The 15,360-nt window shown below is 47.8% G+C and overlaps 1 long non-coding RNA gene across 2 annotated transcripts in view; it reads right to left on the reverse strand.

The window, feature by feature from the left end:
• Window positions 1-1,211: 1,211 nt before the first annotated feature.
• The window catches only part of LOC143166944 (uncharacterized), a 46,801-nt gene continuing 32,652 nt past the window's right edge, over window positions 1,212-15,360 (reverse strand). Inside the window, exon 3 of one of the 2 annotated variants that reach the window (XR_012996467.1) lies at window positions 1,212-3,097. This is a non-coding gene — a long non-coding RNA (uncharacterized LOC143166944). The remainder of the gene's footprint in view (window positions 3,098-15,360) is intronic. The other variant, XR_012996465.1, reaches the window with a different exon arrangement.

The following is a 15,360-nucleotide window of genomic DNA, read 5'->3' on the forward strand; positions in this document are numbered from 1 at the left end:
CAGCTCCCAAACCAGAAAGCAGAGACGTGGCATTGCTCCTGCAGAAAGCCCCGCTGTGCATGATCGTGGCGCACTCTCATTCTGTGATTTCCTGGGCGTAGATGAGTGTGTTATCAAACTACACATTTTTACTCACAGTTTTAGCAACTTTTAAGGAATATGGATGTGTCACTTCCCTGAAAAGTCTATCAAACTAAAGCAGCAGATGGGGATCAGCAGGATTTAACTGGACCACTGGAATGCAGGTCCTTCATGTACTTGCTTTGAGCTGGTCTCTTTGGCACTCCATTTTGGGGTATTTATAGCAGAGGGATGTAGGCTGTGTTTATTTTATTTGGTTTTATAGTACTTTTCCAGCCTTTCCACTAGCAAAGATGAAGTACTAATAACACTGAGGTGTCTGCGTGAGTCTCTGCCAAGGCCAGACCAATAACTCCGAGAAAAGGGAATTGTCCCACTCAGTGCTCGGGGATGATGACTTAAATACTCATTATTAGAAACAGTATAAAACCGAAGAAGGACCACCCCATCCATGCGGTGTGGGTGTCTGTATGTCGATTCACAGTGATCGTTGGTGGATCCAGGATATGGCTTAAAACAAAAAAAAACCCAGCATGATTTTGAAATGGCCAGTGATGATGAAACCATCTGTTGGGAAGTTGTTCTGATGTCACTTCTCCCAATTTAAAAAGCACACCCTTCCCAGTCTGAATTTAACAGTGTCAGCTTCCAGTCACTGGCTCTTTTTATAGCTCTGTCTATTAGATTGAAGAGCTCTTCCTTTCTGCGTTTCTGTACCCTGTCTGAATACATCTGGATTGTCATTAAGGCATCCCTTAACCTTCTCTTTGTTAAGCTAAGCGTATTGGGGTCCTTGAATCTGTCACTATAAGGCATGTTTTGCAACGCTTCAGTCATTCTCATGTGCCCTCTCCCATTCATCACCATCCTTCTTGAGTCGCAGACACCAGAAATAGCTGCAGTGTCCCAGTAGATGTTACACCGGAGATATTTCACTCCGCTATTTTTTCAAGTTTCCAGCGTTGTGTAATAGGATCCCTCCTCCCCCCGGTGAAATCCTGGTTCCTCGAAGTGTGGCTTCATGTGTGCCCACGTTAAACTGGCTGGTGTTTGCTTATATCTGGTTCACGAAAGATGCAGGTCTGAGGAAGAGACCAATCCACGTACCGACCGTGGTCCTACTCCCAGTCTCATCAGCAAACTTTGATTGTAATGAGTTTTGATTTTCTACCATTTGCTAAAAATGATGAATGGAAACACAGCCACTTGGGATGATTCTCTGACATGTTTGAACATATCAGTGGGGTTTGCATCCGTTTAGCCCATGCCGTGTTGATTTTACATTGTTTTAGCTTCCTAATAAATGAGACAACATTAAGTCAAATGCCTCGCAGAAGTCAAACGTAACAGTGTTGATGAAATGTACTAAATCAATCAAATCTATAATCACATTCTTGAAAAATTATATCAATTTCATTTAATAAGATCTATTTTCCATTAACTCATGTTGATTGTAATTAATTATTCTCCTTAAATTGTTATTAATCAAGTCCCTTATCAGCTCTTCCATTATTTTTCACAAAATCAACATCAGACAATCAGATTTATAATTATGCAAGTCATCCCCCTCATCGACACTTATGCATTGGCACAAAGTCAGCGCTGCTTCGGTCTTCTGGAAAACTCCTCGCCTCGCAGACGCTGCCGGCCCGGGGTGCTCCTGGGACAGATTTTAAAACTCTCAGGCACTGAAGATTGAGGACTGCTGATCAAAAAAATCCTGTAGCTGTAGTAGCAGCTGTTTAACATCCTGAGTTGGAACTGAAGATATTTCACATCATCATATTACATTGCTACTCCACTTAGCTTTTTTCCCCCAAAATAGAGAGATTAAATATTTAGCGTCTGCCTTTTATGCATTCTTTTTTTAATGTCTGCTATTCTGTCTAGACAACTACTTTTAGTCTCTCATATCTAAAGAGCACTTCCCTATTGCCCTCAGCTCTGCTAGCCATAGGTTTGACCTGACAGCCTTCTGCTTGGGGCTGGTTTACGTTCCTCATTACCCACTTTCCCTTCCTTCCTTTGAGTGAATGTAGACCTACTCTCACTCCCCTTTGAGCTTCTGTTTTTAACCAGAATAACCTCTTCTTTCTCCACGCTGAGACTTTACTAGATTCCCTAGAAGCCAGAGTGCTTTTAAACAAAGAGTTGCCAAATATCATTCACATCTTCTGTTTAAAATCCTCCAGGTGACCTGGCTTACAACGCCGAAAAGCAAAGGGACCTACTGTTGGCTCAGGCTTTCTTCTGTCTGTGCCCAGCATGTACAATTGAAACAGGGTCACCTCTGTGCCGGCTGTAGCTAGTTTTTGGATCTCTAATCGGTTCGCCAGCTGTCAAGATGATCCTGCAGAGGATCCTCCTGGTTTTGGTTAGGAAATGCTCTTCTATGACATTTAGAAATTCCAAAACCCAGCAGCGTGAGCGCTCCAGCTCACATAATTCAAGTTGAGGTTCCCCAGGACAGCATAGGGAAATTTTCTTAAATATTATATAGATATGTGACTAAGGAGTCAGTGAGATTTGGTGGTCTGAAGAAGCATCTTCTTTCGGCTTTTATTTGTATTGGAGGTCACTTTCTCTTAAGTTTCTAGTGGTGCTTGGAACGCAGCAATGTCATGTCTGATATTGATTGTCCCTCCTGCACCTTCTTTGCCCACTCAGTTCTTTCTAAATAGGTTACAACTATTGATTTTAATATTCCAGGCACATAGATTTTCTCCCCAAGTTTAAGTCATGCTGTCCAGACAGAATTTGCACTCATAAATTAGTCGTTCCCACCTTTTTTTATCGCTCAGACTCGCCGCACTGCTGTACAGGCAATTAATGTTCTTCTCCTCACGTCCCTTGGTGTGTTCATTAGCTCTCGTCTCAGCATCTTCATTTTCTTCCTTCGGCCAGGGATGGGGATGGATGCTGAAGGATTTCTGTGCTGCTTCATGCTCTCCAGTGCCTGTTCCTGCCCATCCAGTCCAAGTGTCTCTTCTTCCAGAAAGGCCACCAGCCCAAAGAACTAGTAGGAGAAACACAGCAGAAGGGAAAACCTCAGCCCAACCACCGCCAGTTGCAGCACAGATGCATTTCAGGCTCATCATGGCAGTGGATGCAGAATGACTCAAAAAACAATCTGTCGTACGTCTGCTTCAGATGGTCTCCAACCTCCTGATTTCTTCTGGCAGCCACTTCCCATATTCAGCTCCACCTGCTGTGGCTGTTCCCCAAGCACACACAAGCGCTTTTACGGGGCTGCCATAAAAACATCACATTTGGGGAATAATCTCACTTGCCTTTTGGTCCCCAGGAGATTTCCAGCGATTTTTGCAAACCTCAGCGATGGGGGGCTAAGCCAAGAGAGAGGAAGAACTGTGCTTAGGGCACCTGCACATGTGGCTTGAGATCTGAAGGTTTCCTCTCATCTGCTCATCTCCTGCCTTTGGCATGTGCTTCAAGGTTGTGTTGGCTTGAATCCAGCCCAGGCCAAGCTGTGCTGACCGCGTATCACGCTTGTGCTCATTTTAACTGGCTCTGTTGGAAAGCAAGAAAAAAACAACCAACCCTTTTCTTGCAGGTCCTAAAAATTTTGCAGCCAAGGGCTGGAACAGAGACTTCTGATGGTTTTGAAAAGTCTCCCGTCTGGGTGATTTTATTTACAGCTGGTGCATGTTAATGTATTACTGTTATAGAATCACTGTTTCAGAGCAAAACCAAACCACAGCAATTCTCCAGATTCGGCCCTTGCTGGGCTCAGTGACTGGGGATGCGCCTGTCCCCGCTCTTGAAAATAACCCCCTCCATCTTCTTTAACCCAGCAGAGTATTTAGGGGCAAATCTGTGAGTAGAGAAGTAAAGAAGTACGAGAGAAGAGAGCAGAAAGTCTGAAAAATAAGCAAGCTACAAAATGCCTCCAGGTTGCTCTAAATTATGCACCCTTACTGTTGGGAGATGTTCAAGGTTGTCTTTTCCTCAGCTCTCCTCCTGGATACTCACCTTCATTTTCTGGGACACCTCTGCTGTGGATTTGTGGTTACTTTTCCTTCCCTTTCGCTGCCTTTTAAACAATTTCTTTGCCACCTTTTAAAATTCAGAACACGATGAGTGAGGTCCCCCCTCGGCTGAGCGGTGGGGGAATGGGAAAGGGATAAACGGTCTCTAGTAAGAGGTCGGTGCCTGCTGCAGGGCAAGCATCATCGCAAGCCCCTCGCGGTGGTTCCTCCCTGTTTGAGCCCAGGACAGACGGACGGTGCGGTGTCTGCAGGGATGCTGCACAGCCCCTGCTTGCTCACAGCCCTCCATTGCTTGTGCAGAGCCAGGAGCTTCACTGGGACAAACTGAAGCTCCCCGCCTCTTGCCAAAAAATGTGGGGGCTGTTCTGGGAAAATGCCTGAGCTGCTCGTTTCCTTAATGCGATTGGCACTCGGTTCGGTTATGAATTTCATTTTAAATTGTAGCTTCTACTTTTTTTTTTTTTAATTAAAACCTCTAAATTTCATTAGTTTGCACTTACAAAAATAAACCTGGCATCAACCAGTAAGCTCTCCTGCGATGGTGTCATCAATTTACCCTGCCACTGAAGCAGCCCCGTGTCACGCCTGGCATGGTGACAGCACCCAACTTCAATACTGCGGCTGCCTGCAGTCACCTGCCCTGCCTGGAAGCGAAGAGGTACTTTCATGGACTTTTGTGATTAGGAACTTTGGTTTCAAGGTTTCAGGGAGGGAAAAAAAAAAGAAAAAAAAAAAAAAGGAAGTTGATTGTAAATTTAATTTAATGCCTGCATCTTAGTCATTTCTGAACCATGGGTCATTAACCACACATTAGTACTGCTAGCCATTTTTCATAGGGGCTGCATCAGCGACACAGAGCACGGCTGCTGCATCCTGGAGCATCCTGCCTGTGACCCATGGGCATCTCAGGGTGGCGGGGGGCACCCGCAGCCTGTGGGCTTGGCAGTTTTTTTACCAGGCAAATCCCAGAGGAGAGCCAGAACGGTGGCAGTCCCGAGTGCAAGTGTGGCTGATAGCATATAAACATACTGGGAGTGGTGACTTCTCCATATTTTACGTTAAAACACCTTGTCTTATAAAATATCCCAGCTCCATTTCTTATCCTATCCCCGTGCTCCTGTTAATTTTTAACCCTTGCAGCTAGCCAAAGGTTAAACAGTTTCAGGCTTCAGGAGTGTGGTCAAGGACTTGTCCAGCCCTAACAGAAGAAGCGCTATTTGTTGCCAGCGCAAAACGAGGTTTTCTTCTAATGAAAAAGTCGCGTGTGTCTTGCAGCATGAAAGATAAATCTGTGAGCATGTGAAAGACCCATCCTGAGATATGCTGCGCTGCCCGTGCTCAGCACCAGCCAGGGTCGCCCGAACGCTTGCGATGTCAGTCTGTCCGCAGGCTTGACAAACAGCCCGAGGAAGCCGGCTCCTTTAATAGGCTTCAGGGTTTTATTTATAGCCCCTTTGAATAAGTGCAGCTGATACTTAAGATCGGCAGATTTAATGACAGTGAGCTGGCGAAAGGCCAGGTCTGCAAATAGTGCCACTAAAAGTCTTCTCCGTCATAAAATTTGTTTAATGTAAGAAATCATATCGTGCAGGGTTTTGCCTGCCATTTTTATAATTAGCGGGAGAAATCTCCATTTCACTCCTAAGAGCAGCCAGCACTTTATAGGACGCGGCTGTCTTTCGGTGATGGTTTTGAAATTTATCTCCACGTTTGAAGGGACTCTCGTGCTCTGTGTCCCGGGGGGAAGGGAACCTTTCCCACCCTGGATCTCCTCGCGCTTCCCCAGAGATGTGGGGAACAGAAAAGAGCAGCAGGACCTGTGCCAGGTCCTTGTGGTGGCTGGTCACAGAAGAGGAGAATCACACCCTATATGTGCCAACCCCCAGGACCGAATCCTTGCCAAGGAGCCGCCAGCCCGTGCAGTGACATCCCTCTGAGATTTGACCAAAACCCCACCAAACTAAACAGAAAGGCAGCTCCCGGGCTGGGCAGGCAGGAGCTGGGCAGTTTGTGATCTATAGGCATGCAAAATGCATTGAAACCACTGCAATTTATTCTCACTTTGTCGACGTTTGATAACTTTGTGATATTTTTCTCTAAAGGGCCATGTTAGATTTTTGTAACTATTCCCACTTTTTACAGACCTCTTGATCATATACAAAATCTGTAGCAAATTACCTTGAAGTGAGTTATTTTATTCCCTTTTTCTCCTTCCTGTAATAGAACAGAAATGAGCTTGGGAGGTTTTGCTTACTAACCACAACAAATGACTAACAACACATAGAGCAGCGTACCGCATCTTATGGCCTGGCATCTTCCCTGGCAGCATCGCTGCCGATGGCAGCGTGTCCCTGGGAACAGCCTTTGCAGGTGAGCATCTGCCCTGGGGCTTGCAGAGGGACCCCAGGCTGTGCTTGGGGAAGGAGGGAGATCTCCTCTTCCAGCCCAACCCACGGCCCGCTCTGCTTCACAAAAGGCTTTGTTTGGTGTCGTACAGGTTTGCCCTCTCCGAGGGACCAGTGCCTTAAAAAACTATGCATTTAGGATAATAAAAAGCAAACAAAATGCTAGCAAAAATCAAGGGGTTGGAAATCCTGTTAGGTTTTTAATTTAGATCTACAGATGCATTTCAGGAGCTCTCTGTCTGTGATCTAGACACAGTGCAATAGCGAGCTGGTCCCCAACTTTTCTCCTCACTGTGGTCTCCCATCCAGTCTCCTCCAGCAGCAGAAGAGCTGAGAAATAGGTCTTTGCTCATTTTATTTTCTGAAGGGCCCCCTCAAGATGTGTCCTCTACCTGCACACCTCTGGAGTGGCCGTCACCGCTCGCCTGTGTCCCGCATCACCTCTGTCCCGTGGTAGCTCATGGGGCTGCAAGAGAGTCTGGGGGAGACGGGATTATTCTGGGAATCTTTATGGGAACAGCTTTCCCTGGTATTTTCACTGTATATACCCACCGGACCTCCTGCCATCTCAGCTATACACACATTTTGGTCCAGCTCCCTCCCATTATAAAGATTAACCATGGGCGGGCCCCAGCCAGCTCTGTGATTTAGGTTACCCATTTCTGTAATGGACCTAGCACTTGCCTGGCTGCGAGATGGGCTGATATTTATAGATGCACTCTGGATCCCAGATAAAGTGCTGTATCTTTAGTTGAAGATGCGAGAGATGATTAGTGTCCTTTCCATGGGATATGGTTTAAAGTTGAGGTACTTCAGGAGTGCCTTAATGCCTTGCTGACCTGGGACCTACATTCAGAGGAAGCTTTAAAATTAAAAAAGGCAGGGGAAGGAAAATAATTGGGTGGACTGTGCTGAAAAAGGTGTTAGGCATGGCTGTTCCCTCAGTCTTTTTTTAATTTTTAGGCTTTTCCTATCACATTTTCCCTCCAGGAGGATGAAAAATTGAAAGAGCTGGGCAGACAGTATCTCCTCTTCAGATACAAGCGCGAGGTACACACATGGACATTTATTTACTGGAAGGAGGATAACTCCATCGCACGGAGAAGTGAACGTGTCTCCTTCAATTGCCTCTGTGCACATGGGGCCCAGAAAGCCACAAGGGGAGCTGCCAGTGCCAGGGGGGGTTCAAGCATGGGGAAAATGAAGGTAGTGCCCTTACAAGACAGCGCGTGCCCTATTTCCAGGTAACAGCCGGGTGTGAAAGAGGCACCTTGTTGGCTGTATATGTGTTTAGACCTGAATTTCAGGCTTCGTTAGTCTTAGGGGTCCCTGGAGGGTCCTTTGTGCTGCTTGGGGGGATTTGACCTTGGGAGAGGCTTGCTGGTGCTGTGCAGGGCGGCTGCAGACTGTGGCTCGTGCTGTCTCCTGCGATGGCAGGATCTGTGCTGTGCCTGCCGGGATGCTCAGCCCAGCTCCACATTGGCCAGGGCGCAGCTGCGAAATCCCCTTTGGGAGAGGTCAGTGCTGCTCAGGTGCAGCTGCTTTGTGGTGGCATCTAGGAGCGATGCTCCAGCACGTCTGATAAATGAACCCTCCCCTGATGCTGTGCAAGTAAGTAGGGTCAGGCAGCTTTGCTTTTCACCAAACGCCTTCCTTCCAAATACACATGAGAGGTGTTTGTAGTGATGTGATTAGCAATGGAGGCTGGCAGCTGTATTTTGAGCCCCCAAAAGGTCTTTCAAGATTTTGAAATGGACTGCCGAAATCCTCCAAGAGACCTGACCCCCAAGCAACTGACATGTAGCAGCTTCAGCAACCCTCATTTCAAGGCACTGACTCTTTCTCCTGCTCTCAGTTAATGCTACAAATCCAGAGGCTTCTCCCAAAAATTGTATTAATTCAAGTGAGTTCCCCGTACAGTTTTCACCCATGATCCAAACCCAGCGATCAGCAATGTGCTCTTCCCACCCCGTGTACCCTGGAGCGGTGCAAACCCACCTGCAATCGCTCTGGAAGGGAGCAGGAGCTCCCAAAAGGACTTCAGGAGCTTTCTGGGATGCAAGGATGGATCCTGCACCCAAGGAGGACGATGGCCCCAGTCCCTCTGGGCCGTCCTGCAGCTGATGTGCACCCAGCAGAGATCTCCAGTGTTTGGTTACTTGCTACATGCAGACTCGCAGGGTGGTTTCATCGACTAGGTATGGTACTGATGTATAAAACTTGAGAACTATATCTATTTAATGGAGGGCAGAGGGAGCAATCCAAAAGATTATTCATAAAGACTCAATCCCGGTTGAACTTTGACAGAGCCCTGCTGTAGCCCTGTCCCCGCACACCCGAGTACCTGTGCTACAGGAATGAATATCATAAAAATGCATCTGCAGCACGAATATCAGTATGGGCATCTGAAGTGAGCTCTGGTTGCGTCACACTACCCGGCAGAGGAGGAGGTTTGAACTCCGAGCTTCGGACACCAGTTTGAACATGCCTGAGCTCCTTGGCACATGTGCCCAGGGGCTTATCCCTTCGCAGACACCGGTGCATCCCATGTCCCGTGCAAGGCACTGATGCAGCCTGAGTGTTAGCGATAAATAGTCACACTGAAATAACACATTTGCAGACCAAAAGTGATTTTTCTACAAAATCTACAATTTCAAGCAGTGAAAGCACCTGATCGGAGCATGTTATGCTTTGCTAGCAGCATACAAATTGCGAGCAGAAAAGGGCATTTCACTCAGTAAAGCTGCAAGTTTTGCAATAAACTGAATTTTTCTGGCCCAAATTACTAATTGCAAATTAGTAGAATTTCTGGTAGAATGTCCTGTTTTTGCTGAACTAAACCCAACTGTGTAATATCCTCTTAGCCTACTGGGCTTATCTCCAGAGCTCAAAGCTGTTCAGCTTCCTTGTGTCTCTCCTCCTCTCATTTATTTTCCATACGATAAATAATAAAAAAATGATTTTTAAAACAGAATAGGACAGAATTTTTCTTTTTTAGTGCATGGTTTGCTGGGGTAGGGGGGGAAGGCTAGAGAACCTGAACTACTATCAAGAATGCCACTCAAATTACAATATAATTGCCTGAAAAAAAAATCTGGCAGCTAATTCTCATTGCAGTGCACATTTCTGTGCCTGTGACAAATGATTTCTAAAGTTAGACTCAAGGACACCAAGCTTCCAAGAGGTCATTCACCTACAGTATTTATTTTATTGCCATACCAAAAGGAGTTTTAAAACAGTTAAATTAAGAGGAAAGGGGGGGGGGAAAAAAGGAAGAAAAGCATGGATGATCTGAAAAAGATGGAAGTGTTTTGTTTTAAAAGGACTGATGCTCGGAGCCATAAAGTATGAAATACAGGAGGGAAAGCAGATTTGGGGCTAACCTACAATATCACATTAGACTTTAAAGCTGTTCCAACAGACTAAGCATTTGAGAAAGAATCGGAGCTGTTTGTGATAAGTTGCTCCTCTTATCGGCAAACTGTCATCTGTCTTGAGTGAGAACATTTTGTCCACCCTACCAAAACAAGTCAGAAAAATTGGATAAAAACAAAAATATAAATCAGAACGGTAGCTGGGAGCAGAACTGAAATGATGGCAATTTCCTGGCAAGGATCGCTGTACAGCTAAATGTCAGACGTCGCAGAAAGAATTATACTTTCGACTTGAGGTCAGGAATTATGTGCGAGCATGTGGTGGCCAGACCCCCCGCCAGCGCAGCCACCGCGGGACCCGCGTGGCCTCCTGTGACTGCCACGGTGGCTCCGTGGGCTGCGGTGCCAGTGCGTGTCCTGGCTGCAAACTGGCTGGGAACACCGCAGCTCTCCCCCATCGCTGTCCCGCCGGAGGCTTTGCTCCTTCCCTGCCCAGCTCCGCAGTGTGAACCTCCCATTGATTTCGACAGGGTCCACGCTGCTGGATCAGACCCTTTCTGCTCGCAGGCACAAGCAGAAGGTGCCTGCAGCTTGCTGAGGGTCTCAAGGCAATCTTTGTGACTGGAGCTAAGTGTTGCTGGAGTCGCCCTGCCCCGTGTCTGGCTCCCTGCAGACACTTTTCCATGGGAGAACTGGCTTGCAGATAATCATGAATTAAGTGCTTCCCAGGCTGTTTCTAAATCTAATCATTTCACTGCATTCCCAAAGCACGCCTGGAGCTACAGTGGCGGATGGAGAACGGAGATGCACCCTCGCCCTGGGTGTGTGCACGTGTGCGGGGCCGTGGGGACCAACTGCACCTGAAGTGCTGGGCTCCCCCTCTCCTCTGGGTCTTCTGCAGGGAAACCCCGCTCAGGTCAGGGGAAAGCAACAGGGTATGACCTGCTCCTTGTCAGCGATGACTATGGACAGCCCCTCTGTCCTCCCTCCCCTTCTCATCCCTGCATGGGGACTCATTTAGCTGCACCCACAGTTCTTAGTGCTTCATGTCCTCAGGCCAAGGGGACGGTGCATGGGGATATCACGGGTACATGTGCGCCTCTGGAGCATGGAAAAATATCTAGGGACATGGGCACGATATCATGGCAGCACCTTGGCATTTGAGCTGGAGGCAAAGCGGGGTGTCCGTAACACCACCAGGGATGAGCCGTGTTCATCATCTCCAGGCAGAAACTCGGCAGCCCAGGAGAGCGGACATTGCTTCGCGCTCGAGGCATGCACCAAATTTAGACAGGGAGCAGCAGGAGGCCCAGGGACCTCGATGTCCGGGGAAGCACAGGTGGAGGGCAGCCACAGTGCAGCCCGCCAGCCCCTTCCCCGTGCTGCACCTGATGTTCCCAAGTGTTTTTCTCCTTCACTTCAACACATTTAACACTGTGTTCCCATCGCAGCAGCCAAGCTGATATCACTGGAGGCAAGACCTGAATCAGATCCTGAAAAAGTCAGCTATTTAGATGCACCAGAGGTGCTGTGCTCTTGGCAGCAGTTAAACCACAAGACACCCAATTGCAATTCGGAAACAGAGGTACAACAAGGGGAGATTTGGAGACACCCTTTTACAAAATCACCGAATGGGAAAAGAGAGATGCTGGGTAGAAATGAGGCGTGTGGTCCGTCAGGTCGTGAGTTGTAAAGACATGGCAATATCAAAGGCTTGGGCAGCCTGGGGAGGGGAGCAGCACCTTCAAAAACAGGTGAGGTGCGAGACTGTTCTCTGCCCCTAGTAAATGAGCAGCTGAAGGGGAATCACTGGAAAACTCCCCCAAACCCTTTGCGGGGGGGAAGGGGGAGTTGGAGCTGCTACAAGGTCGCACAGCCCCCAGCACCAACTCCCTGCCCAACCTGCCCTAAGGTCACTGCACCCCAGCACCCAGAAAACCCCTTCCCTGGCCCCCGGTGCTGCAAGAGTGGAAGCATCCGATACAGCGGGCTTGTTGGGGTTGTGTTATGCTGAAGTGCTCTGCTTTAATTTGGATTTGAAATTGTTTTTTTTAAAATATTATTCATTTTGCAACAGTTTGGTGCTCAGGGCACTGCAAGTGCTTGTGTAAATCCAGGTGGATGAGCAATACCTGAGCCTTTGCTTTAACGCAACTGGGAGCAAAACGTCCTAACACACGAAGGCTGGATTGCCGGGTACTGCAAAGCCCTGGTGCAAGTGCCGACAGCAAGTGCCCGTCTCAGAAATACTAAGCGGTTTGTAACAGGGAGACTGGGATAAGGGACAACAATTTATTCCCTTTTGGAAATATCCCAACAGCAAGGACATCAGAGCTGCCCTTTAAGCAGAAGCCGCTGAGAGGCTGGCGCAAACTCATCTTGTAAGAGTATCATTTAATGCACATTTTGTTGCAAGAGGAGGGGTGACTCAGGCAAAGGTTAATCAAGGCTGTGCCATGAACCTAGCACATACACACCACATTTGCAGCGGTGTGGGTGCATATATATCTCTCTTTCACATAAACAGGTATTTAGTTATCTATGGCATGTAGGCTGGGGAGCAGACAGGCTCTCCTCTCGCCACGGTGGGGTGTGGGATGCCACACAAATTCTCTCCTTCCCTTCTCTGGAAATCCTGGCAAGCCCGGGGGAGCCTGCAGTTAATCAGCTCCGTGTCGCTGTGCACCGCTGCGGGCAGCAGAACTTCACTGCGGCGTTTCGGGAAGCCCTGGAACAGCCATAGCCCAGAAGACCACATTCTCCCCAGCAGCCCAGGGACGGCTGAGCGCTCAGCCCCTCATGGGCTTCGTCTGCAGGGTCCTGTGCTTGCTGATGAGACCTTCCAGCCCCATTTAGAAGAACTTTATTGTCTTTTTTTTGCATTGTAATGCCCTAACATCATGGTTGGAATGAAAAAGCTGGAAGATCAGCCCGGTCACAGCCAGTCCCTCTCTGCTGTCAGACACGCAGCAGAGCTCAACTTCTGCTTTGGTTTCTTTTGGTTGTGCTGTTTGTTTGCTTGCGAGGATTATCATATTCCCTGCCTGTATTGCACCACTGACAATAAATCAAAGCAGCCCAGGCCCAAATTTTTTAAGAGATTTCCCAAAGGGAATGTCAATTACCTTTCCCTTCCAGCACCGCCAATGTCCTTTGGCACTTACAAATCCCAGTTTTATTTTGAGAAATGCAGCCACTTGCTCTAATTATTCAGCCTGCACTCTAAGACGAACAAAAAAAAAAAAAATTTAGTAAGTAAACTTGAAAAGACAAGGGGTGGTTTAAATTGGTATGGCTCTGTGACTCCAGGCATGAAGAAGTACAACCCCTAACAAAGACAGTCTGTGTGTATGAAGTGGTTTGTGTGTGAAGGTATGGAAGGGGTGGGAGAACATTGTAGACTAACTCTTGAGGTCTCATTTTGGGTGAAATTCCCATCTGAGGCAGCTGGGATTGCTTTGCTGCTGGGGATTTGGTTAGAGAAAATAGTGCCATGACCTGGATCGGTATTTCTCTCTCTGCCCAGCACAGTTACTATATTCGAGCCCACTGAGAGCTTTCCTGCACTGCTGGATGTGGCATCATCAGCTTTGGAAGGGGAAACTCAAGAGCCTTTGGGTCCAGAAGAGGATGGAGGAGAGGCTTCCTTCCCCTGATCTGCCATCACCACAGGGACCAAAGGGTCCTCCTGGTGCTGGTATGTAAAGGCAGGGAATTCCCCAGGGAGGAACCGCCCTCCTCTGCCCTTGGGTGAGGTGTTCCCCTCTCAGCACTTGTCCTCCAGGTGCTTTGTCTCACTCCATCCCCACCCCTTCCCCAGCTCTCTCTTCATGGGCTGCCACACTCCTTCCACATTTAGATGCCAGTCTGTCCTTGCTCATTGCTATTCTCCGCCCATCTCCTTAGCTCAGCCTAGTTTCAAATGCTGATGCTTTGTCAAGGTGCCAGGATGTCCTGGTGGAGGTGAAGATTGGTAGATCGATGCCATGAATGCCTCCCAGAGCATGGGCATCTCCACATATCTTGTGCCTGGAGAGAGGGACCAGCCCCAGGGCTTGGAGGTGCTGAGGACCCTCCCTGCAGCAGCACTTGCAGATTTGCAGCCCCACCTCAGCTGCCAGCTTTTCTCCAGCACTTGGCTTTTCCCTGGGCTCACCAGCCCAGCTATGAGCACTGTGGTATTTGGGAACCAGCAGCCTTAGTTATCTTTTAAATCTCATTATCCTCTTTCCTATGATCCCCTCTTTGCCTCTCCCTGCAATTCTTTGTAGCACCACCACGTTCCCAGACAGCTTGCACGCAAGCCACATGGGATTTTCATCTAAGTCACCCCAAAAGCAAGGACAAAATCCAAGGTTCATCACTCCTGAATCACAACCAGACCACAGGCAATGGCACCAACTGCGAACAGAAGATGCAAATGCTTTTGTAGAAATGTCTCTGCCAAGAACATGCCCCATTGCTGGCAGAGGCGTTCAAGGGCTTCCCAGGGATTTCCAGCCTGGTCCCATGGGAGAAAGAAGTGCTATCATCTTGGGACACAGTCTGGCTTTTGTGGTTTGTATTATTTGTAAGGAAAATAACCCTGTTTGTCTCAGACCAGCTCGCTCTGAAATCTCAGAAATTAGGTGTCATTACTAGGTGTCATTACTCTGTGGGCATAAAGTCATACCTAGCCAGCGATCCAGCCATCTGCAGATAGATGAGAAGGATAATTTGATTCCATCTTTGGAAATGTCAGACTTTATGGGTGAATAAAATACATTCCATTTTCTTCTGTTTGTCAATATTGGGTGAAAACAGACTAGAAATTTCTTATAAATGGGTAGTGTCAAGAGAGAGGCAATCTATTTGTTACCCCTAGCATATGCCCAGCACTGCTGTGGCAGCCACAGACACCTCTGCATAGTGTGTAAGAACCAACTAAAGCAACAAAACAAGGCACAGATGGAAGAGTAACCTCTGATACTTCTTCATTTACAGCTATAGCTGTACAAGTAGGTCCAGGTCCCGCAGTCAATAATCGTGGTCGCACAAAACAAGATGGTCTCAAAGTCACTGCAAATTCTTGGTTTTGAAGGGAAATTTGAAGGACCTTGTAAGGATGTGCTCACCTGAGCTCTGAGCCAAAGGCAAAGCAGAGACCTGAGGCTGAATAAAAGGAGCCCCATGCCCTGCAGAGCAGCTGAGCCCCCGATCGGTTGCCCGTGGCCAGAGCAAGAGGGGGGAGATGGGGCTGGTCCAGCGAAACGCAGGTTGCTCACGTGCTTGAATTGCCAAGCCCAAGCCAGGTCAAAATCTGGGCATGCAGAAAGGATGTGGTCCCTGACAGCATGATAATGGCAACGGGAGAGATTTCAGGAAGGAGAATAGAATAGCGGTGAATGAACTTTTCAGATAAATTATAGCTAAAGAGGAGTGAAACATTATAGTTTCAATTACTGCTGTGCCCAGCCACGCAGGTAGTAATTCAAACAAGAAACAATTGGTGGA

This window comes from Aptenodytes patagonicus, chromosome 14 (assembly GCF_965638725.1).
Source record: "Aptenodytes patagonicus chromosome 14, bAptPat1.pri.cur, whole genome shotgun sequence".
In the NCBI taxonomy this organism is placed as follows: Eukaryota; Metazoa; Chordata; class Aves; order Sphenisciformes; family Spheniscidae; genus Aptenodytes; species Aptenodytes patagonicus.